Raw genomic sequence first — 24,656 nt, 5'->3', positions numbered from 1 at the left:
GCTCCAGCCTGCTTCTTAGGATGCTCTAGGAATGGAGCTTTTATGACAGAACCATAGAGCCCATTCCTAGAGCACTTTTCCTTTTTTTTTCTGAATCTGATCCTGGTAACTCTAGAAGGTCAGGATCCTTTAGCAAGAGAGTGGAGTAGAGGAGAGAGAAAGGTTTGGAGCCAGGATTCCTGGATGCTCTGAGAACTGAGTTTCTGGGAGGAGAGTTGGTTTTATCTGATGAAAGCAGACGCTCTTGGGCAGGAGCTGGATTTGAGTGTGTGACTGATGTGTGAGTGTGTGAGAGAGGGAAAGAGAGGGAGTGGCATGTGAATGTGCTTACACATGTCTGGGCATGCGTGTGCTTCCATCTGCACATGTATGCGGCCCCCGCCACCCCAGCAGACACCTGATGTGGCCCTCAGGGCCAAAACAATTGCGCACCCCTGCCCTATAAGAGCTGGACACACCATATAGATAGAGGGAAATAAGGTTGCATGGTCTTGCAGCCCTGCCTAGTTTCCCTGGACCCCAGGCCATGGTAAAGTGTACCCATTTCCACACACCCCTGATGCTTGGGGTCTTGACAAAGGTGCCACATCCCAGATGAGAGCCCACCCATCTACCATAGGAGGAAATCCTGCTCCTTTATTCGAAGAGTGTGGGGAGCGGCAGGCTGCAGTTACTCAATGACAAGGGAAACAGACTCTGTATATGTTCAGAGGGACTTATTTATTTATTTATTTATTTATTTATTGCATTTATACCCCGCCTTTTTTCCTCTTGCAAGGAACCCAAGGCGGCTTACATTATCCTCCTCCTCTCCATTTCATCCTCACAACAACAACACTGTGAGGTGGGTTGGGCTGAGGGTCTGTGACTGGCCCAAAGTCACCCAGTGAGCTTCCATGGCCGAGTGGGGACTAGAACCCGGATCTCCCAGCTCCTAGTCCAACACTCTTGCCACTACACCACACTTAAATATACTTCATATTTGTCTCTTTAAAAATAAGGACAAGTGGAAGAGAGTGATGCTAATTTGGCATTGTTAATGGGGGGGTAGAAAACCAGCTGGAATCAGCCTGGTATAGTGGCTAGAGCACTGGACTTGGCCCAGAGAGATCTGGGTTCAAATGTCAACTCAGTCATGAAGTCCAAAGTCTTGGGCCAATCTTTCTCTCCACCTCGTCTAACTCACAGAGCACTTGTGAGGATCAAATGGTAAAAGGATCCTTCCATTCTGCCCTCGGTCATTGGAGGAAGGATGGAAAAATGTAATAAAATAATTAAAAGAAATAGCTGCCAAAATCAATTCTTATACGAATGTCTAAGAAATATTTGCTTAATTTCACACTGCATATTTTAACACACACATTTTTCAGAAGGCAGTTGCCTCTGCTGTCACCAAGGAGACGGCCTCCTGCATATATATGAAGCCAGCCAGCTCAGCCAACGACAGAGAGAACGGGATGAAAAAGGGCAGACGTGAATTCCTTTGCAAAATGGGTTTCCTGGAGTTGCCAAAGCCGAGAGTCCTTTTAGGAATAAAACAACAAAAACCCACCCCCATCTCTGTGGACAGGCTATGGTCCTTGCAATTTGATTTGACTGCTATGACTCCATATCAGCGCCTTGAACACTTTTGCAAAACTTTTATAAGGTTCTTCTTTACTGGTTTTGAATTGCTGACATCCCCTTTCTCAACAGAGCTGATCAAGTGAGAAACAAAGTGAGTCCTTGGCACATGACATCCATTCAAATTCAGCTGGGTTTGTTGTTGTTGTCATCGTTGCTTTCTAATAGATGCATATCCTGTTTAGCTTCCATAAGGACCGCATCTCATAAAAAGTACATAAGACGCAGCTGGGTGGATGCTCCAGTTTAGCTGATGAAACTTTAAGGAAGGGATGTTGATGCTCGGGGGAGGCTTCCGCTGAGTACTTAGTCTGTCTTTGGACCAGTCTGGAATGAAAGCAAAAGGTAACAACATGTCAGTGTACAGCTGCAGTGGGCAAGCTCTTTGACAGTTAAAAACCAAGACTTTTATAGTCCGATCCTAAGATGTGACGGATAACTTTTGTGGTTATGTTGGGTTATAACCACAGCCCAATGTCTTAAAACCAAATGGGTATGGCAAGGATAGGATGCTGGCATTGCAGTACAAATTGTTCCCTCTATTTCTGATGTCCAGGCTGTGAGTGTCATTCCTTTGTTGTTGTTCAGTCGTGTCCGACTCTTCGTGACCCCATGGACCATAGCACGCCAAGCCTTCCTGTCCTCCGCTCTCTCCCAGGGCGTGCTCAAGTTCATAATATTAGAACCTGGGGTCATCCCATGAAGGTCACTCCTTATGTAGCAAAAATTATACCACTACTTTTCCATCTGCGCTGGCTGCCAATCCAGGTCCAGGCCTGATTCAAGGTGCTGGTATTAACATTCAAAGCCCTAAATGACTTAGGGCCAGGTCACCTGAAGGATCGTCTCCTCCTATATACACCTGCCAAAATCCTACGATCATCTTGAGTGGTCCTTCTCCTGGAGCCCCCACCAAAAGGAAATCAGGTGGGTGGCTACTAGGGCTAGCGCAGGAGTCTGAGGAGGGGGTGGAGTCCTATGGACTCCCCCTGTCTGGACTCCTGGAATCCACTCACCAAGCCGTGGAGCATTGACAGGCCCAGCCACTGAGCACCCTGGAGCTCGGCAAGCAGCTGTGAGAGCCACCGAGGAGTCATCCTGCCTCCGCCAGCTGTCCAGGAAGCCCTTGACAACCGGCGGGGGCAGGCACCCAATGGCTCTAACTCTGCCCTCCTCAGGAGGAGGACAGGGCTAGCGTTCTGGGGGTGGCTGTACCAGGACCCGTCCTTCCTCTGCTGACTGTCAAGGAAGCCCTTGATAACCAGCATGGGCAGGAGGGGCCTCTGCAGTGCCCAAGTACCCTAGCCCTGTCCTCCTCGGGAGGAGGTCAGGTCTAGAGGGCTTGAGGGGCGCACGTTGCACCAAGGGCTCCAACAGCCAAGCCCGCCCCTCGTGCACATAAAGCAGAAGGGCTTGACTGCTGGAGTCCTTGGCACGGAGAGGAGAGGCAGCTCGCAGAGCTCGGTGGGCGGGCGGGGCAAGCAGGGAGGCTTGCGGAGCGGGTCCGGACCATGACAGCAGGAGGTGGGCAGCTCGTTGAGCTCCCCCGTGCCCAGGACAGAGAAGGATCCATCCATCCCTAGTGGCTACAAAGATGAGGGCCTTTTCTGCTGTGGCACCCCGGTTGTGGAATGAGCTTCCCAGAGAGGCTCGCCTGGCACCTACATTGTTCTTATTCTCCCAAGCATTTTAATCTTTCAGTTTTCGTTTTGATCTGCTTATTTTTATTTTGTATTCCATAATTTTAAACTTTTTACAATTTTTATATTGTGTTTAATTGTCTTGGATTTGATGGTTTTAATTGTTGTGAAACACCTAGAGAGCTTCGGCTCTAGGGAGGTATAGAAATGTAATGAATGCATGCATGCATGCATGCATGCATGCATGAATAAAATGGCACCACCCACCAGAAGAGGGAGGTATTGGAAGGCTTGGGGGACCCCAAAGTCTGCAGAAGTGCAGATTGATTGATTGATTGATTGATTGATTTTAAAACCCTAAAGTGGGGAGGGACCCCAAAAGAGCCCATTGAGGACTGAGCATGCTCCGTGGCCACGGAGTGCTGACTAACTGTTGTATGGGGAAATGGAATGGAGTATCTTGTAGGACGGCACAGCTGGCTGGCTAGAACAGTGAACAGGAGCTGAAACACTTTGTTGCAGATCCCATTTGTGTTCTTTCACCTTTTTATTTTTTGTATCATCATTACGTGATACATTTTTAGAACCCTCAGAAATCAGCTCAGAATAAATCAGGCCATCACTGTGATTTCCCGAACTGAGATGAACAACGCCAAGGCTGAATGTGATCCATAATGGAAAGCGGCATGCCCTTAATCTTCTGTAGGTTTTCCTTGTGTTACCTTGAGTGTTTGCAAGTTTTCGAGCACCTCTCCATTTGGAGAGCAAATGTGACAGAAAAGGGTTCCATGCTCCTGAAGCCTGCTGTGTTAAGAATAACCTCAAAAAGAGTCAAATCTGCTCAGCGCTGCACCAGCGGAAACCTGAAAATACTTTCCCATGTGTCTCACTCATCCCGGTTCACACACATAGCCACATTCCAAAGGGCTGGGCTTCCTATAGCCAATTTGGGAACAGAGTTTGTCGCCAAGTCCTGGTTAATTTCAGAGGTAAAAGGGTCAAGATTTAGGAACATTTGCTTCTTTTTAGAGTGATTTTTATATATTAATGCCCATGTAGAATTGTTTATTACAAAAGAATGGAAAGCAATAATGTAAATTAACACTACCTGTGTGTAACTCATGAATATTGTCAAATGTCACTTTTGTAACTTACAGTCAGTGTCGCATGGTGCTTAGACTGGGACTGGGGAGTCCCAGGTTCAAATCCTCACTCAGCCATGAGCTCACAGGATGACCCAGACACCATAGGTTGGATCCAGACTTAGAATAGACCCATTGAAATTAGGGATGTGAGAGCCCAGCCCAGCTCAGGTTCTCCAGGCGCCAGCCGAGCTCTCGCTCTGCTCGCTGGCCCTCCGGGCTACAGTCGAACCGCCCCCCCCCCCAGCGCTTGATAAGCAGCCTGCAGCTTACCTGGGCCTGTTCATCTCTGTCCTGATTGCCATGTTTTTAAAAAACATGGTGATCAGCAGCACTTGTCCATAGACTTATATGCAAAATAGTGCTGTGGAACTAGGGTATATGGGTGATCCACAGCGCTTTTTGTGTATAGGTCCATGTGCCCACATATACTTATATGCCCACGCCATCCCTAATTGAAATCAGTGGTCCTATTGATTCCAGTGGGTCTGCTGCCCTATGTAACACTGTGTCTGGATCTAACTCCATCTCTCAGCCTAACCTACCTCGCACGGTTGTTGTGGAGATAATTGGGATGGAGAACCATTAGTAGTATTATTATCATCAACATCAATAGTTGTAGGAGTTGTAGTTCTTCTTGGAACCATTGTACTTCCTTGCCCTCGCTTGCACTGGCCTCATTTGCTAACACAGCCCTGAAACTTTTGGTTGCAATGACCCACGTAACCTGAGTCCATGACCTCACAAGGCTACGTTTGATTGTGTGGGCAAATGAGGATGTCATGGATGCTTGTCAATAAAATCACTGCAGCTGACCCAATTAAAAGGCTGTGTGGGCAAATGAGGGCAAGAACAGTGAGGGTAGGGGTGTTGGAGAAATCCGCCATGGACTCCAGTGAGGCCAGATTCTTTGGAATCCACCCCCACAGAGTCAGTGGCGGAACAGCCTCCCCCCCCCCGCCACTGCCCGAAATCCCCCCCTGGGATGGACCTACCTGGCAGCAGATACGGCAGCAGTGACGGCTCTGGTTCGTCTTCCGGCTGCTGCCAGGCTGCTGCAGCCACAAATGGCAGCCATCGTAGCGGCCGCCATTTGCGTGCCTGCATTAGGCCATGATAGGCTACATCAATACTTACGTAGCCTATCACAGCAAAGAACAGGGGCGCAAATGGTGGCCGCTATGCCATTTGTGCCCCTGCTCTTTGCCGTAATAGGCTACGTAAGTATTTACGCAGCCTATCATGGCAAAAGGCAGGCATGCAAATGGCATAGCGGCTGCCATTTGCGTGCCTGCCTTTTGCTGTGATAGGCTACGTAAATATTTACGTAGCCTATCATGGCTTGGCAGGGACGCAAATGGCAGCCAGCGTAGCGACCGCCATTTGCGGCCGCAGCAGCCCGGCAGCGGCTGGAAGTCCAGCTGCAGCTGGACCTGGCTGGCAGCTCCACAGAGTCGCCACGGAGCAGAGCCGGCCAGGTCGGATTCCGGGGGGAGGGACGGATTGTCTCCCTCCCACCACAGAAGCCCCACAACGGAACAAGGTAAGGGATTCATACATCCCTAAGTGAGGGCAAAGAGGAAGGAAAATGGTGCCAGAAGAGGTAGTGGCTCGGGAACAAAAAGGGCAGCACTGAAATTATATTCAGAGGGAGTATTTCTTCAGAAATCTGGCTGCTTTGAACATGCTACTTTCTATAAATATTGCAAGGATTGCTTCTCCTCTCCTGTTGACCAACCCGCATCTGTGCACTAGAGTAGGCAACCCTAATTAGCTTTGGGCCTTTCTTACCCATGACGAACTTCTCCCTTTCTCCATCAACCTGGCCTTTCTCTTTTTACCTTAATTTCCGTCATCTCTTTGGATGCCTATTCACTGGAAGCCAGTAATGCATTCCTGGAGTTATAGGTACGTGTGGTGCAATATCATTTCAATTATCTCCGCTGATGAGAACCTGATGACACCGGCAAAGGCAGCAGCCTCCGAGCCAATTCATGAAACTGGGGACCAGTACAGTAACTGACTCCTTTCCGCAAAGTAACGTCGATCAATGTGAATTGGAATAACCTGTTTGCATCACACTACATGTGTTAAGTGGCTTAGCTAGTGCCTGGATGTTCGTCATTAGCAATGGCTGCACTGTAAATAACCTCTGGTCATAATGTGGTTGTCACCAGTAGTACTTTCTGCACTGAATTTCCTTCTTGAACTCACTGTTTACCAGTCTTCCCACCACCACCACCACCATATATACTGTCTGAAATGCTCCATAATACCCCATGCACCTGATGAAGTGGGCTATGTCGTTCATCAAAAACCCATGCCGGGTTAAGGGTGCAATCCTGTGCATGTTTGGACAGAGAAAAGTCTGACATGCCCAGCATGCTCCAGCCAGCCATGCTAGCTGGGGAATCCTGGGAGTTGCAGGGCTTTGATCTCTCCAAACATGCACAGGATTGCATCTTTAATGTGCAAATACCCTGCCTCATTCAAGGCATTTCAATGGGGGCCCAGATGACATCATTATCCTCTGGCAGTCCTCCCATGTTTCCACACTGCTTGTTCTATTGTTTTTCTTGCCGCAGAAAATCCACCTGGAAGCAACCTTTCTTTAAGCTCCTATGTTCCTGACTGCCTAAGGGTACAATCCTATGTGTGTTTAGAAAGAAAAAGTCCTACAACTCCCAGCATTCCCCAGCCACCCATCTGGCTGGGGAATGCTGGGAGTTGTAGGATTTTTTCTGTCTAAACATGCATAGGATTGCACCCTTAATTGCATTTAATTAGCTGGATATGGCATGTGTGTACATTTACATTAATTACAATTATATACAAATGTCCTTCAGTTGCTGTTTCCCATCTCCAGGAAATAATGCTGGAGGACTTTTTGTAGGACCTGTAGGACTTCTTTCTATCTAAACATGCACAGGATTGCACCATAAATGTGTTAGTCTTTAAACTGCCATGATAATCCTAGTGAGACCCCATCTCCCGGGGTACCCCTTTACTCCTTAATTCAGGAGTTGACAGACAGTAGATCTCCAGATGGTTTGGACTTCAACTCCCAGTTAGGGATGGCGCGGGAGTCTACGGAGGGGGTGGAGTCCAATGAACGCCCCCCCCCTTCCAGCCCCCTGGACCCTGCTCACCGATGGGAGCAGAAGTGATGGGCAAGAAGTGCTGCGGGGTTGTGCATCCCCTTACCAAGCTGCGATTGTGAGCACCACCACAGCTCAGTTTACTTCCACACATTTAAACTTGAGTCTGTGGCTGGTCTAAAGGGGTAATGCCTCAAGATTACAGTGCAGGGGGTAAAGGGATGGGCGGCCCTGAGGCACTTTGGGGGCAGTCGCCAATCCATCCTGCAGCTCCCGCTGTGTAGCTCGTGTGGGCAGGCAGCAAGGACAGCTCGTCGACTGCCCAAAGGGAGCGGACAGAGGCGCGTCCATCCATCCCTGCTCCCAATATTTCTGACCATTGGCCACACTGGCAGGGGGGCTTCCGCAAGTGTTAGTCCAAAACATCGGGAGATCTACCTTGTACCCAGTCCTGCCTTAAAGTTCCTTAGAAGGTTATCAAGAGCTCATCCATGAAAAGTAATGGCAAAGCAATAGTTTCTCTGTCTTCTCTACCAAAACACATCATGAATGATGCATCACAGAAACCAGATGCTTCCAATTCAGTGGAGCAGAATAAAATACCCCCCCACACACACACACACACACACACTGGGTCAAAGACCCCTGGGTGAGAGGGAAGGTCTAGCACAGCCTTTCCCAACTTCAGGTCCCCAGATGTTAATGACAACTCCCATCACCCCCAGCTCATGGGGTTGCTGTTCAGGGTGATGGGAGCTGTAGTCCAGCAACACCTGGGGACCTAAGGTTGGGAATACCTGGTCAAGCACAACACAGAAGCTGTACTGGACCTCTGCTTCACATTTCTCAAGACCTCTGAAGCGGGGTGGGGGTACTAAAAACCACCCCTCCCCATTTCTCTAGCTCCCTTCCCTTTAAGTAGAACCATCAATCTGGGGCTCAGTGAAAGTGCCCCCCACCCAAAAATAATGTTCTGCCCCATTCTCAGGCAGTGAATTTGGGAGTGGGGGTTTGCCGGGGTTGCACAATTATGTGCAATTTTCTGTGGCAGGCCCTACTGAATAGAGGAGGGAGAGGCCACTGCTTCCTGATAAGCCCTCCCCACAAACTTGCAAATAATTTCCCCCTTGAATTCCTTCCTCCCACACAACTTTTCGCAAATATATACATGCCACTTAGAGTACAATGTTTTTAACTGAGAATGTTCGGCTCAGCCGCAAATGCCCCTCTTCTCAGCGAAAAGTAGTTCTCAAAACAGCTTACAATTAAATTCCATATAGAGACACAATGTAACTCGTGATATGTTTGGGGGGTGGGCAGTGGGCATCTGAAGACCAGTTGCTAGGGAACATGAGCAGGAGGGGCCTGTTGCACTCTTGTGACGCTTGTGGGCCTCCCAAAGGCATCTAGATGGCCACTGCGGGAAAAGAATGCTGGACTGGATGGACCCTAAGTCTGATCCAGTGCGGCTCTTGTGTTCTTAGGCTCTTCCAGCCCCTGGTGCTTGGCAATACACTCCAGGATCCAGTCTCAACCTCCCAAAGAGAAGGGGTAATGGAAGCTACAAGGGGGCTCAGGGGCTGGCTGATAGTGAAGATGTGAACCCACAGAAGTATATTCAACAAGCAGCCCTTTCCCAAGCACTGAGTGGTGAAAGGCAGAAGAGCCCTACTAGAGAAAAAAGGTGGCGCCTCTCACCTCTAACCTGTTCCTCTTCCTCCCATCATCTCAGATGTTAGCTGGGCCTGGGATCCAAAGAACAGCGCCATCTGTTCTTCACACCTGGGGGCGGGGGGACTTAGATATTTCTCCAACATCAGTCCCTCATGCCAAATGGCAAACCTCTTTCAAAACTAAGGGGCCTCTTAAAAGCAATTTCTCATATAGCATTGGGAGTCTGCTGTTCAGAAAAGATAAGTTAAAAAAAAAAATCCCACTGGGTAAGTCGCTGAAGTAGCTCTTTGGGTCCCACCCATTGCTAAAACATTCCAAAATGTATGAACAGCTGTTTGCTTTACATATCTTACACGGAGATATGAACATGGGTGTCCTTGGCAGTCAGGACTGGTATAAAGTCTTGCTAATGATCTGTTCTTTATTTTGTAACGCATTAACATATTATTTACAATTATTTACAATTCATCTATGGGTGGACAATTAGGGAAGAAGCCAAGAGATGTCAGTGTGCCAAATAGATTTTGGGGAACTTAAAAAAAAAAAAAGTCATGCAAGCTACAGCTGCAATATGTTTGCTCTCAAAATCCTTCCCTGAGAATTTTAAAGGCAAAAAACAATCCAAATATTCACATCTCCTCTGAATATTATTTGCATATTTGTTGTCTATGATAGCTCATGATATATTTGATATTTAAACACTGTCTTTGGTATATGGTAGTATTTAAGAGAGCTCAAGAGCTGACATGCAGTGGCACTGAGGCTGTAATCCTATGAGCAAATCCCACTGAATACAATAGGCTTACTTCTAAATAGACATAGAATCATAGAATCATAGAATCATAGAATAGTAGGGTTGGAAGGGGCCTACAAGGCCATCGAGTCCAACCCCCTGCTCAATGCAGGAATCCAAGTCAGAGCATCCCTGACAGATGGCTGTCCAGCCTCGCCTTGAACGCCTCCAGTGTGGGAGAGCCCACCACCTCCCCAGGTAATTGGTTCCATTGTCGTATTGCTCTTACAGTCAGGAAGTTTTTCCTGATGTTCAGACGGAATCTGGCTTCCTGTAACTTGAGCCCATTATTCCGTGTCCTGCACTCTGGGATGATCAAGAAGAGATCCTGGCCTTCTTCTCTGTGACAACCTTTCAAGTACTTGAAGAGTGCTATCATCTCTCCCCTCAGTCTTCTCTTCTCAAGGCTAAACATGCCCAGTTCTTTCAGTCTCTCTTCATAGGGCTTTGTTTCCAGTCCCCTGATCATCTTTGTTGCCCTCCTCTGAACCCTCTCCAGTTTGTCTGCATCCTTCTTAAAGTGTGGTGCCCAGAACTGGACACGGTACTCCAGATGAGGCCTAACCAGTGCTGAGTAGAGGGGAACTAGTACTTCCCGGGATTTGGAAGCGATGCTTCTATGAATGCAGCCCAAAATAGCATTTGCCTTTTTTGCAGCCACATCACATGGTTGGCTCATATTCAGCTTGTGATCGACAACAATTCCAAGATCCTTCTCGCTTGTAGTGTGGTTGAGCCACGTATCCCCCATCTTGCAACTGTGCATTTGGTTTCTTTTTCCTAGGTGCAGGACTTGGCATTTGTCCCTATTAAATGTCATTCTCTTGTTTTCTGCCCAGCGCTCCAGTCTGTCCAGATCACTTTGAATTTTGTTTCTGTCTTCCAAAGTATTAGCTATCCCTCCCAATTTTGTGTCATCTGCAAATTTGATCAGCATTCCCTGCACCTCCTCCTCCAAGTCATTAATAAAAATGTTGAAGAGCACTGGGCCCAGGACTGAGGCCTGTGGTACCCCACTCATTACCTCTCCCCAGTTGGAGAAGGTCCCATTGAGAAGCACTCTTTGAGTCCGATTCTGTAGCCAACTGTGGATCCACCGGATCGTTGTTTCAACTAGCCCACTTTGAGCTAGTTTGCTCATCAGGATATCATGGGGCACTTTGTCGAAAGCTTTGCTGAAGTCGAGGTATATGATGTCTACAGCATTCCCACGGTCTACAAGGGAGGTGACTTGATCCAAAAATGAGATCAGATTTGTCTGGCAGGACTTGTTTTTGACAAATCCATGTTGGCTTCGAGTAATCACGGCATTGTTGTCAAGGTGCTTCCAGATGGATTGCTTTATGATCTGCTCCAGGATTTTCCCAGGGATTGATGTCAGACTGACTGGTCTGTAGTTCCCAGGTTCCTCCTTTTAACCCTTTTTGAAGATAGGGACAACGTTAGCCCTCCTCCAGTCATCTGGCACTTCCCCCGTCCTCCATGATTTCTCAAAGAGAATAGACAGCGGTTCTGAGAGTTCTTTTTGTTGTTTTTAACATCCCTTGCTAACCTCAGCTCATTCTCAGCTTTAGCCTTCCTGACGCCATCCCTGCAATTCTGTGCTACCTGCCTGTACTCTTCCTTTGTTACTTGGCCTTCTTTCCACTTCCTATATGTGTCCTTTTTTGTTTTCAGGTCATCCCTAAGCTTTTTGTGAAGCCACATTGGCTTCTTCTGTTGTCTTCCACCTTTTCTTCTTGTTGGAATTGCTTGTGATTGTGCCATGAGAATTTCCTTTTTTAAAAGCTCCCACCCATCTTGGACTCCTTTTCTCACTAGCATCGCTTGCCATGGGACCTTACTGATCATTGTTCTGAGTTTATTAAAATCAGCTTTCCTAAAATCCAGGGTACGCGTTTGACTACACTCGGCTTTTGCTTCCCTTAGAACCAAGAACTCAAGTACAACATGGTCGCTTTCCCCCAGAGTTCCTGTAACTGCTACTTGATCCACTAAGTCATCTCTGTTGGTTAGGATCAAGTCAAGGATAGCCGATCCTCTAGTTCCTTCCTCTACTTTCTGTAGGAGGAAGTTATCTGCCACACAAGTCAGGAATTTCCTGGAGGGGCCATGTTTTGCAGAATTTGTCTCCCAACAAATATCGGGGAAATTGAAGTCCCCCATTACTACTACATCATGCTTCCTTAAAACATTGGCTTTTTGCTTTTCAAAAGTTTCATCCTTGTCTTCTCCTTGATTGGGTGGCCGGTAGTAGACTCCGACCACCAGGTTCCTTTTATTCTTTGCTCCATTTATTTCAACCCAGATGCTCTCGATGGGGCTACCAAGCCCATCCTCCTCTATTTCTGTGCAGAGATATGCATTTTTCACATATAGTGCAACCCTACCTCCCTTTCTGTTCCTCCTGTTCTTTTTGAACAAGTTATATCCTTCAATTGCTGTATTCCAGTCATGAGAGTCATCCCACCAAGTCTCAGTTATACCTATCAGGTCATAATTTCCCTCTTGTATTAAGAGTTCAAGTTCGTTCTGTTTGTTTCCCATACTCTGGGCATTAGTATATAGACATCGAAGACCATGTGCTTCATAGTCTGGCTTTCTTCCTACATGTGTCTGAAGACTATTATTGGGCGCTATCAGAGCTGTTCTCTCCATTGCAGTGCATGCGCCTATGTCCATTGTTACCCCCAACATTACATCTCCCTTCCCCGTAGGATTCAGTTTAAAGCCCTCCTGATGAAGTTCTTCATGCTGTGGCCAAACACATTCTTCCCATCCTTTGTGAGGTGCAACCCATCCCTAGCCAACAGCCCATCTTCCAGGAAGTATAGCCCGTGGTCCCAGAATCCAAATCTCTCTCGTCGGCACCACCTTCATAGCCAGTCATTCACCCGGAGTATTTTTCGTTCCCTTTCTATCCCTCTTCTAACTACTGGAAGGATGGATGAGAAAACTATCTGGGCCCCAAAGTTCTTGAGTTTCCTTCCCAAAGCTTCAAAGTCTGACGTGATCTCTTCGTAGCTCCGCTTGGTGGTATCATTTGTTCCCACATGGATGAGAAGAAAGGGATACCTGTCAGTGGGCTTTATGAGTGCAGGCAACCTTTCAGTCACGTCTCTAATCTGTCCTCCCGGGAGACAACATACCTGGCGAGTCCATGGGTCTTCGCGACATACTTGGGTCTCGATCCCACGCAGCAAGGAGTCTCCCACTACTACCACTCTTCTCTTCTTCTTCTTGTAGGCCTGGGTTTCATCGCCTCTGTTTGACTGACCTTCAGCCTCTTGCTCACTCTCATGCAGGTTCCCCTGTGATTCTTCCTCTGCAGGCTGTCCTCCAGTCTCATCCGCAAGTACCTGGAATCGGTTCCATAGCTCCACTGCTTCCACTGGTGCAGAGTGGCGTCTAGTTCTTCTTCTCCTAACTGTCACCCTTTTCCAAGGAGTATCCTCTATTCCATTTTTCTTCACCTCAGCATTTCCCACTGCCTCATCTTGCTGTTGCTCTTCAAGCTTCTGGTCTGCCCTTTGCTGCTATAGTTCCCCCATTCTGTCCAAGAACTCTTCGTGTTCTCTTATTCCCCGGAGGGTCGACAGTCGCCGCTCAAGTCCACTTACTTTTTCCTCCAGCAGCGTGATCAACTTGCACTTGTTGCGGGTGTCGGCCATGTTGTTCTCAGGCAAGAAAACAAACACTGCACACACCTTGCAGGTCACCACCACTGGAGAGTCTTGTCCTTCCATAGCCTCTTTTCCCTTTTTGTGTCTAGCTTTGTGATTGTTCTAGACTAGCCTGTGCCTGCTCCTCTACTCACTAGAGGTTAAAAGCAGAGTCCCACTGGTGTGAAAGTGTGTGTTACAAGACAAATAAATGGAAAAAAGTTAGTTAAAATAAAAATAATTTAAAAAAAAATGTTAGGGGCCTCCCCCTTGACCTCCCCTGCCGAACTCCCCTGGCCAACTCCTGTTTGCTCCCCCTGCTCGCTCGCTCTGTTCGCTCGCTCTCTGGGATCTTGCTTGCTTCTGTAGTCCCTGGACCAGCTGGAGCAGCTTGCTCTGCTCTGCTCTGCTCAGCTGGGAGGCGGGAAACCTTCTGCTCAGCTGGGAGGCGGGAAACATGTATGAGACTGTACGGAATATATTTGACAACACTTGATGGATGGCAAGCAGTGGTTTTTAATGTCTAGCATTTGACTGCTGGCATCTTATAGGATTTCATAATTGTGCTTAATTATGTTTATTTGTTTAAAAGATGGATAGGCCATGGGACAAGATCATAATGCTTGCCATGTGGAGTCTATGTTGATGTTTATATGTGTTTGTTGAGTTAGAACCCAGGTAAGTTAGGGTTAACTGTTCGGTAGTAAGTGAGTGGAAGGTGGGAGGAGCTTGTGTGTGGGGGGGTCTGAGTATAATAAAAGACCGGAGCAGACTGTTAGTGGGTTAGATAGCATTCCGAGATAGGGGAGATATTACTCTAGCATCCTAGAGTAATAAAGGAACTGTCAGAAGAACTCTCAGAACCACTGTCAATTCTCTTTGAGAAATCATGGAGGACGGGTGAAGTGCCAGATGACTGGAGGAGGGCTAATGTTGTCCCTATCTTCAAAAAGGGCAAGGGTTCAGTCCTAGGCCCAGTGCTCTTCAACATTTTTATTAATGACTTGGAGGAGGAGGTGTAGTAGGGAATGCTGATCAAATTTGCAGATGACACAAAATTGGGTGGGATAACTAATACTTTGGAAGACAGAAATAAAATTCAAAGTGATCTGGATAGACTGGAGCTCTGGGCAGAAAACAACAGAATGACATTTAATAAGACAATGGAACCAATACCTAGGGAGGTGGTGGGCTCTCCCACACTGGAGGCATTCAAGACGAGGCTGGACAGCCATCTGTCAGAAATGCTCTGACTTGGATTCCTGCATTGAGCAAGGGGTTGGACTCGATGGCCTTGTAGGCCCCTTCCAACCCTATCATTCTATGATTCTATGATTCTATGAGAGATGGTCTTAGGGTTCGATGAAGCTATATCTAGTGGGGTTGTGGGAATAGGAATTAGAAGGGGTAGAGTAGGCAGGGTAAGGCTGAGAAAGGACTAATTATAACATATTTCTTGTCTTAAATAAACTTTAATTTGTTTTTAAAAGATAACATCTTGTTCATCTTTCTGTACTACCAATAATGTTCCCATTTCCTGGGTACTTCTCCTGGTTGGATAAAGGGGGCTTGGACTCAATGGTCTTATAAGCCCCTTCCAACCCTACTACTATTCTATGAAGCAACTGGGCATATTGGGGGGTCTCTTTTACCTGGTGAATTTAGGGGCTGAAGCTTGTGGGACAGTGAGGACAGCTGTTCCAAAGCAGAGGCTGACGAACCTGAGGGAGGGTTATGTCACGGGCCACCTTTCAGCAAAAATAATAATCCTAATAATTTACTGATGGGGTCTGAGCTGCCAGCGACTGCCCAGGAAAGAGATGGCCACCACCATGGATGGCATTAAAAGGGGATTGGATAAATTCCTGGAGGAGAAGGCTATCAATGGCTACTAGTCTTGATGGCTCTGTGCTACCTCCAGGGTCAGGAGCTGCATGCCTTTGAACACCAGTCACTGGGAAACAACAGTCAGAGAGGGATCTTGTCCCCATGTCCTGCCTGTGGTTTGCCACTGTCTGAACAGAATGGTGAACTATGTGGGCCTTTGGTCTGATCCAGCAGGGCTCTTCTTCAATTCTTGTGTTCCAAGGTGATTTGGAATATTTGCTGTCTACCAAAATGGTCACGAGATGTCAACAAAACTAAAGAGCACTCCAGTCCCAAACTCTGATATAAAATTTCACATTCAAAATACACTATTTTGAAATGTTCTGCAAATATTTGTTTTAACTCTAAGGGAAACACTGAGAAAAAGTCATAGCCTGACCAAGATTGGATTGACTTTGTGGATTTTATTCTGTGTACACAGGCATCTGTCAGGACAAAAAAGAAAAGAAATCCAGCTTGCAGTTTGGAAAATTTGGCATTTGCCAAGGCTAGCTGAACCTGACAGTGTGTATACTCACAGTCACAGTATATACAGTATACTTTGTTTTTTGCCTTTAGGGTGGATCAAGTCCTGTTGATTTCAGTGGTAAAGGTAAAAGGTATCCCCAACCAGTTGTGTCCGACTCTAGGGTGCGGTGCTCATCCCCGTTTCTAAGCCGAAGAGCCAGCGCTGTCCGAAGACGCTTCTGTGGCCATGTGGCCGGCATGACTGAACACCGAGGTGCACGGAACGCTGTCACCTTTCCCGCCGAGGCGGTACCTATTTATCTACTTGCAATTTCTTGCTTTCGAACTGTTAGGTTGGCAGAAGCTGGGACTGAAGACGGGAGCTCACTCCGTCACGCAGCACTCGGGTCTCGAACTGCTGTCCTGCCGACCTTCCAGTCTGTAGTTCAGCGTCTTAACCACTAAGCCACCGCGGCCCCTGATTTCAGTGAGTCTACTTTAAATATGACTAAGTCCAGATCCAACTCATTGCACCTAAGGAAAATATCCAAACAGCCTGATTACTTGTTATGCTAATCCATCAAAAGGGGCAAAGTGTAAATCAGGCTCTTAACATTAATAAAAATTTAATTGTTTAATTAATTAAATAAATAACAAAGAGAAAACTGGACAGGATTATAAAACTGGTATCTGTCTTTCTCTGCCTTCTCTAACCATTTATTTCTGTTTATCTTATTTTGCCTTTAGGGCTACCAGACCACCTTACCTGTCTCCTGAGAAACCTGTACGAGGGTCAAGAAGCAACAGTAAGAACCAGACATGGAACAACCAATTGGTTCAAAATTGGGAAAGGAGTACGACAAGGCTGCATATTGTCACCCTGCTTATTTAACTTATATGCAGAGTACATCATGAGAAATGCCGGGTTGGATGAATCAGAGGTCGGAATTAAGATTGCTGGGAGAATTATCAACAACCTCCGATATGCAGACGATACCACCCTAATGGCAGAAAGCGAAGAGGATCTCAAGAGCCTCTTGTTGAGGGTGAAAGAGGAGAGTGCAAAAGCTGGTTTGAAACTCAACATTAAAAAAACGAAGATCATGGCATCTGGCCCCATCACTTCCTGGCATATAGAAGGGGAAGAAATGGAAGCAGTGACAGATTTTACTTTCTTGGGCTCCAAGATCACCGCAGACGGTGACTGTAGCCATGAAATTAAAAGACGCTTGCTCCTGGGGAGGAAAGCTATGGCCAACCTAGACAGCATAGTAAGAAGCAGAGACATCACCTTGCCGACAAAGGTCCGTCTAATCAAAGCTATGGTTTTCCCAGTAGTAATGTATGGCTGTGAGAGCTGGACTATAAGGAAGGCTGAGCGCCGAAGAATTGATGCTTTTGAACTGTGGTGCTGGAGAAGACTCTTACGAGTGCCCTGGACTGCAAGGAGGTCAAATCAGTCCATCCTAAAGGAAATCAACCCTGAGTGCTCATTGGAAGGACAGATAATGAAGCTGAAGCTCCAATATTTTGGCCACCTAATGCGAAGAGAAAACTCCCTGGAAAAGACCCTGATGCTGGGAAAGACTGAAGGCAAAAGGAGAAGGGGACGGCAGAGGATGAGATGGCTAGATAGCATCACGGATGCAATGAATATGAACTTGAGCACGCTCCGGGAGAGAGCGCAGGACAGGAAGGCCTGGCGTGCTATGGTCCATGGGGTCACGAAGAGTCGGACACGACTGAACGACTGAACAACAACAACAACAACAACTAATTTGAGAGGAAAAGAAGCCAGAATAATTACTCACAGAAGGAGAGATAAAGGGACTGGGGAAGGTAGACTCTGGCTTCTGCTTCCCAGGTTTGCCTGTGGTCCCCACCAGATTTCTCTGCCCAGATTCCACATATTATGTGTTTACAAAAGGTATAATCCACTCTACATCTCAGGAAGATATGGGCATCATTGACACAGGTTGGGCATTTGACCCTTCCATGAAGAATTAGTCAATTGTTGGGTCAAATACTGCCAAATAATGGTCAAAGAAGACCATCATTGACAGGTTTGATACTTCTGCTAATTACAAAAAAAAAGGGGGGGGGCAATATCCAGTACTGTCATGGCACTAATGGAAGCTAACGCCAGCATGACCAGAAACTAGCTCAGATGAGCGTTTCTGAAATGGAGGCCCTCCAACGGAGATCGCAGAAGGGAGCGCCACTGATTTGTCCTGTTCCAGAAGTGCTCATCTGGACTCATTCCTGGGATTGTGCAAGGAAGTGCTAGCTGCATTCATTTCCGCAAGTGCAACATGTTAGCAGCGGCGGACTGTCAGCATTGGATACAGCCCAAGGTAGATAGCTCTTATTGTGGGGGGAAAATGACAACTTCTTTTTTAATGCTTTCTTTATTTTGTTAAATTTTTATTTCACCCTTCCCCCAAGAGAGCATCAGGGCAATGTACACAGTCCTTGTTTACTTTCACAAGAACTTTGTGAGGTCGGTGACTGTCCCAATATCAGGTAGTGTGTTTCATGGCTGAGTGAGGTTTTGAACCTGGGTCCTTCCTGGACTTAGTCCAACACTTCCCCCACTAGGAGACACAGTGTGGTAGGTATAGTGGTCAAAGTGCTGGACTGGGACTCGAGAGACCTGGGTTCTAGTCCCCACTCAGCCATGAAGCTCCCTGGGTGACTTTGGCCCAGTCACTGACTCTCAGTCTAAATTACCTTACAGGGTTGTTGTGAGGATAAAATGGAGAGGAGGGGGATCCTATGGGTTCCTTGCAAGAGGAAAAAACAGTGGGATATATGTATATGTAATAATAGATAAATAAATAGGGATGGATGGACCCATCTCTGTCTGGGGCATGGGGGAGGTCAATCTCTCTCTCCCTCCCCCCCCCATTCGTGTGGCCTGGCCCACTCAGTGAGCCTCCCTGCTCGCCTCGCCTCACCTGCCTGCCAAGCCGAGCAACCTGCCCCTCCTCTCCACGCCATGGACTCTGGCAGTCAAGCCCTTGTGCTTTATGTGCACAAGGGCTTGACTGCTGGAGTCCTCAGTGCGGCCAGCACCCAGTGCTCTTGCCCTGGCCTCCTCCTGAACACTGGGGTGCCACTGAGGCTCTTCCTTCCCACGCCCGCTGTCAAGGGCTTCCTTGAGCAGGCGGAGGCAGGATGGGTCCCAGTGTGGCCAGCCCCCAGCATTCTCACCCTGGCTTCCTCCTGAGGAGGCCAGGGCAAGAGCACTGGAGAGCTGTGGCCCTCCCAGCCACTCCCCAAGCTCCCAAACTCTTGACGGCTGGGTCCATTGCTGCCCCAGGGCTCAGCGAGCAGGGTCTGGGCTGCTGGATGGTGGGGAGTCCATTGGACTCCACCCCCTCTTCAGACTCCCACGCCATCCCTATAAATAAATTAGGCCACTGCCATTGCCACCAATGGTTGCTGGGGTTCTGCTTGGAAAGCAATTCAGGTAGGGATGTGCGAACTCACCCCCATCCGGGTTCTCCAGACCCCCACCTGGCCCCTGGCACTACTGTCTGGTCCCTGGACTGCACTTGAGACCCTCCCATGCTTGGCAAGCAGCCCGCACTCACCCCAGCAGCATTGTCGAGCTCCGCGATCCCCATTTTAAAAAATAATAAAAGGGCGACTGCAAAAATGTGCATGTTTTTGTACATGCGAAAATGCACATTTTTGCAAATGTGCATATTCTCATTTGTGAAATGCACATTTTTGTGATGGCACATATTAGTCAGTGTGCAAAAATGTGCAGTTTCCGGAAAATGTGTATTTTCATGCGTACATAAATGTGCGCATTCAAAACTGTGCATTTTCGCATATGTGAATATGCGCATTCGCAAAAATGTGCATTTTTGCGGTTGCTACTTTATTTCTCCAAAACTGGCGGCCGTGAAGCTCCATGAGGCCGCCAGGGTGAGTGCTGGCCATTCACCGAATGCAGGCAGGGGGCGAGCAGGGGCAGGGGCTCAGAGAGGGGGGCTCGGGGGTACTGGCAGGAGCAGGTCCACCAAATTCCCAGACCAAATCTCTAAATTCCCAGACCGAATCTCTGAGCCATCTCTAAATTTAGGTGGGTAGCCAGTGGGAGAAGAGTTGCTGTGCTGCTAGGTCTGCTCTTCAATGCTGCAGGGAGAACACTGCCCTCCCTCCTGCCCTAGCTATCCAAGGGCACCACAATCAAATTTAAAAGGCAAGCAGCTATGCACAGTGGCATTCTTGGAATATTTGAGAATATTTGACTGTGCTCCAGTAACAGGCAGGCAGTTGTCAATATCTGACTGGACAATTAACCGGTGTGCCAACTCCATATTGATGGGATGAATGTAAGGTGTGGCTGGGTTTGAAAATGCGGAGATGAGTTCTCAGACACACAGTCTGAGGCTAAATGCTGTTTTATGAACACAGAAAGCAATCTACTCTAACTCCATAATTAATGTTGCCCTGCATATAATGGAAAGATTGTCCATGGAAAATTGAAATGAAATGATCTCACTATATTCTGAAAGGCGACACAGAGAAGAGGCTTTAGTGGGCTTTAATTATCTCCATCGGGGTTTTCAGGCAAGATTAAGTGCCCCTCCGAAATATTATTCCAGGAAGGGCTGCCTTTTAAATTAAATGCTGCTATGTACACATGACAATCTACACTGAGCCACACTGTATGCATCTTGACCTCTCTAAATTTCAGGGCTGTTGCGTTCCCTCATCATAGTTAATATTTATTAAAAGCTTAACGTTACTAATTTTATGTGATTTAATCTTATATTATCTTATAGCTCAAGTGACCGTGGCTTAGTGGTACAGCGCCTTGCTCTAAAATATCCAGGTAAGGGTAGAAAAGACCCTGGCCAGAAACCTGGAGAACCACTATAAACAAGACTACAGTAGATGGACCAACAGGAAGGCAGCTTCCTATATTCTCCCTATCGGTTCCCCTGTACCTGAAGGTCACAGCCTTGTTCAAGCATGTTTAAAATAGCAATCACACTGCTAACACAACTGCCTGTCACAGCCCTGGTGCAAACTGTCCAGGCGCCTGAGGCAGGAGATCACACGGGCCACTGCCCACCCCTTTTCTGCTGCTGCAGCGTTGCACCCTCCACTGGCTGCCCCATCATGCCAGAGGGCAAGGAGGCTCTTCAGGGAGCCTGCCGAAATGCCAGCTGCCACTGGATTCCTCCCACTTGCTTGTTTGGCAGGCAGAGAGCCAGTGAGCAGGTAGGCATCTCTCCCACCACCTTCTCACCACCACCGTTGTCTAGGCCAGAAAGAGGGGCAGGTGAACAAGCAGGTTGCAAGGGTGACGTGGAGGAGCTCTTGACAGTGGGCCCCTGCGGGAGCTCTCGGCAATTGCCCGACCATGCCTACCCTGGATGCCAGCCCTGGTTGGAGCACACGGATTCAGTGGAGACTGGTGGCTCCAATTTCAGTGGGGCTGTGAATCTATTCCCAGAGGAGCCATCTGAGGCGCTGAACCCTATCCCCAAAATAGGTTCAGCACCTGGGATAGCTCCTTTAGAGTTCTGGCTGGTTCTGACTGAAACCCAGAATGGATTCACAGCCCCATCAAAATTGGAGCCACCAGACTCCACTGCACAGATTCCTCGGTAGGCCTAGAACAAAAGTAAAGAGAAATATAGCTGTTCTTACTGTATATTAGCACAGTTGGAGAGCAATGGAATCAATCAGCATGTTTTGGGGTAGGGTGTGCAAAGCAGCTTCTGAAGGCCAGAAATGCACACTGCATGTCCCTAAAGATGTCTCAGACCCACTGATGGCAAATGACTTCCCATAAATCTCTATAGTTCTCTTCATGTTTAGCTTGGTTCATTGCAAGCACCACTGGGATGTACAGGTTGGCTTAAAGTGCATCCCCAGCACATCTGCAGCCTTGGTTCTCTGAACCTTTGGCCAGAAATACAGAAGGAATGTTTTCCACTAGGAGAAAATGTTCTTGAGCAGTTTCTCCAGTGTTGTTTTTTTCTCTAGTACATATGCTTTCCATCAGTAATCAGGCATGGAAAAGAAGGGTTTCCACAACACTCCCAGTCTATAATCTCCAGCTGATGAAATAAAACCCTACATTTTAAAAAAAAAGAAAGCAATGAAAATAGATTTTAGTTGTAAACTAGGATTTTTACGTTCCTCTCCTGCTAATTCAGAACATTCTAGAAAACCTGGGCCCAAACCACCAGTGTTCATGAAGAGATGGGTGATGCTGGCTCACATCTCCTTCTTCTCCCCAGTATTGTTTAGTCAAAGAAGTCATGTGATGTCATGTCATTAGCCTAGGTGTATCCCAGGGGTGGGTAACCCCAGGGCCAAACTCAGCTGTCATGGGGTCCAGATCTGGCATTCTGGGATTCCCCTAGCCCCATGTCCCTTAACCCAACCACTTTTCATTTGGTGGCTTCCCAGGTTTCGCGCAGTATTTTCCCCATTCTAAGAGACTGAAATGCCTCTTCTAAGGCTTACTCATTGGCAGTAAGCTACAGTATGATGGTTGTTGTTGTTGTTTTGTGTTTTGGCCCTGCCTCCTTTGCCTCCCTTGCCTTTGGCTCTGCCCACCGCTCCCACAAATGGCAGCAATGAAGAGGAATGAGGACAGGGAAATGCGGAGTGTGATCATCGTCTTGTCACATTTCAGCAGGGCTGGGCTCTGGCAGCAGCCTGAAGTAAGCCAGAAGCAGGAAGCCCTGGGACCTGCTATTAGGCAAGACCACAGAGCAGGGGTGCACGGATTCCCCACCGTCTGTTCCAGTGGGGAATCCGTGGGGGGGCGCGATCCGTTCCTCCCCCCTGGAATCCTCCAAAGTGGCTCCTCTCCGCTCCGATTCTAGGTGGGGGAAACTGGCTTGGGGGCGCTTACCTTCCCTCCTGCCAGCCAGAGTCGTTCGCCTCCTCCCTGTCCCTGCTGATTGCCTTTAAAAAAGGTCTTAAAAAAAAATGGCGATCAGGAGGATGTGCCCATAGACTTATATGCAAATAGAGTCATGAATCTTGCGTATAAGCCTATAGACACATAGACTTATACGCAAGATTCATGACTCTATTTGTGTATAAGTCTATGGGCAGTGGGGCACATCCTCCCGATTGCCTTTTGTTTTTTATAAGACTTTTTTTTTTAAGGCCATCGGCAGGGACAGGGAAGAGCCAAACGGCTCTGGCTGGAAGAAGCAGCCCAGCGCCGTTCCGCCTCCAGTCCTCCTGGAGCAGAGGTAAGTGGTCCCGATCCGCTGAAGATTCCTGAGGCCAGATTCCAAAGGATCCGGCCTCATTTGAATCCACAGCGGATTTCTCTGAGATCCCTACCACAGAGCAAGTCAGGACCAAGGGGCAAACTAGAAGGCAGGAGCAAGGAGCAAGCGAGGGCTGCAGAACAGTAACAGCCCTGTCAGTAGAGTCAGGGAACTCCAATGTCTGTGGGGTGTTCAATCCACTCCAGGTCCCGGTCAGAACTCTAAAGGAAATATCCAAGGTGCTTCCATACCTTGGATAGCTCCTTTAAAGTTCTGACCGGTTCTTCTGACTGAAACCCGGAGTGGATTCACCATCCGACTGACATTGAAGCCACCAGCCTCCACTGAAAAGGATACAGGAAACACACCAGAGCTCAGAAGGCTGCCAGGTGCAGTTTGGTGGTGGCTGACCACATGGGGGAGCTGCAGAGATTCAACAGCCCCTGACACACGTCTTCTTTAACTAAAGATGCCCGTAGGGAAACTGGAGGTAATGTGGAACAGGTGGGAGCCACACATTCGTTCTAATGTGTCGCTCAGGTTTAAATGAGCAAAGCAAAGGTGAACAAAGGACACAGGCTTGATGTACAATGCAGGTTGCTGGGAAAACATGATGTGGACCTCTAAACTTGCTAGAATGATCTGGCCTCAGGTTTCTGGAAACAAAAACTTCAGAGTTTTGTTTAACAGCATGGGAGAGGGTAATAAACTAAGAAAGTCTGCTGATTACAATATGGAATTATTTCAACAGCTATATAGAGTGCCCTGAGGTAAATGATATATTATTTAGTGGGTGGATAGTGTCATTATCTAGTTTAGTCACTAGGTGGCACTGGACTTAGTTGTAGCTAGGTGGAGCCAGGAGCTTCTTGTTGCTGTTCTGTTCTTGTTTCAGAGAGACAACGAAGTTCCTATCTAGCTTCCTGCCTGGTGTGTCCTTCAGGCCTTCTGCCATGACGTTAAGTGAGCTGAAAGCAGTATGATTGATACAGCCATCATTCCCCATGGTGTACACGCATTTCTCTTATCCCACTGTCATATCTGGTCAAACCAGTTGTGCAGATCTTTGAAACCCTACAAAAAATCTGTGAACATAGATGAAGAACAGGAATGTGAACACCACAGGCAATGGTACCTCTTCTGCACCACGTGCTGCAATTCTGGTGTGTCTGTGAAGGAGGCCTTCTAATCTTCATCCAGCAAGTGTTTAAACTTTTAAGGGTGCAATGCTCTGCAAGGTTAGACAGAAAATGCTGGGAATTATAGGTCTTTCTTCCATCTACACATGCATAAGATCACGCCCTAAGAAGCAGAGGAATACAATGCAACCATTACAGCGTCCATTTTCCTTGCAAGAGGCAATGATGGAGTCTTATGGATTTAAATTTCTATCCTGTAGATCCACAGTGGTCAGCTGGTATAGACACT

At 47.6% G+C, this 24,656-nt stretch overlaps 1 long non-coding RNA gene across 1 annotated transcript; it reads right to left on the bottom strand.

The window, feature by feature from the left end:
• Window positions 1–701: 701 nt before the first annotated feature.
• Window positions 702–9,358, bottom strand: LOC146345223 (uncharacterized). The gene is made up of 2 exons (XR_014792474.1): window positions 9,202–9,358; window positions 702–1,950 (listed from the first exon to the last, which is right to left on the bottom strand). It is a non-coding gene; the product is annotated as an uncharacterized LOC146345223 (long non-coding RNA).
• Between the last annotated feature and the right edge of the window lie 15,298 nt (window positions 9,359–24,656).

Source organism: Heloderma suspectum, chromosome 5 (assembly GCF_057233095.1).
Source record: "Heloderma suspectum isolate Gila_16-S chromosome 5, 16-S_ref, whole genome shotgun sequence".
In the NCBI taxonomy this organism is placed as follows: domain Eukaryota; kingdom Metazoa; phylum Chordata; class Lepidosauria; order Squamata; family Helodermatidae; genus Heloderma; species Heloderma suspectum.
This window is presented reverse-complemented; position numbering and strand designations above follow the sequence as displayed.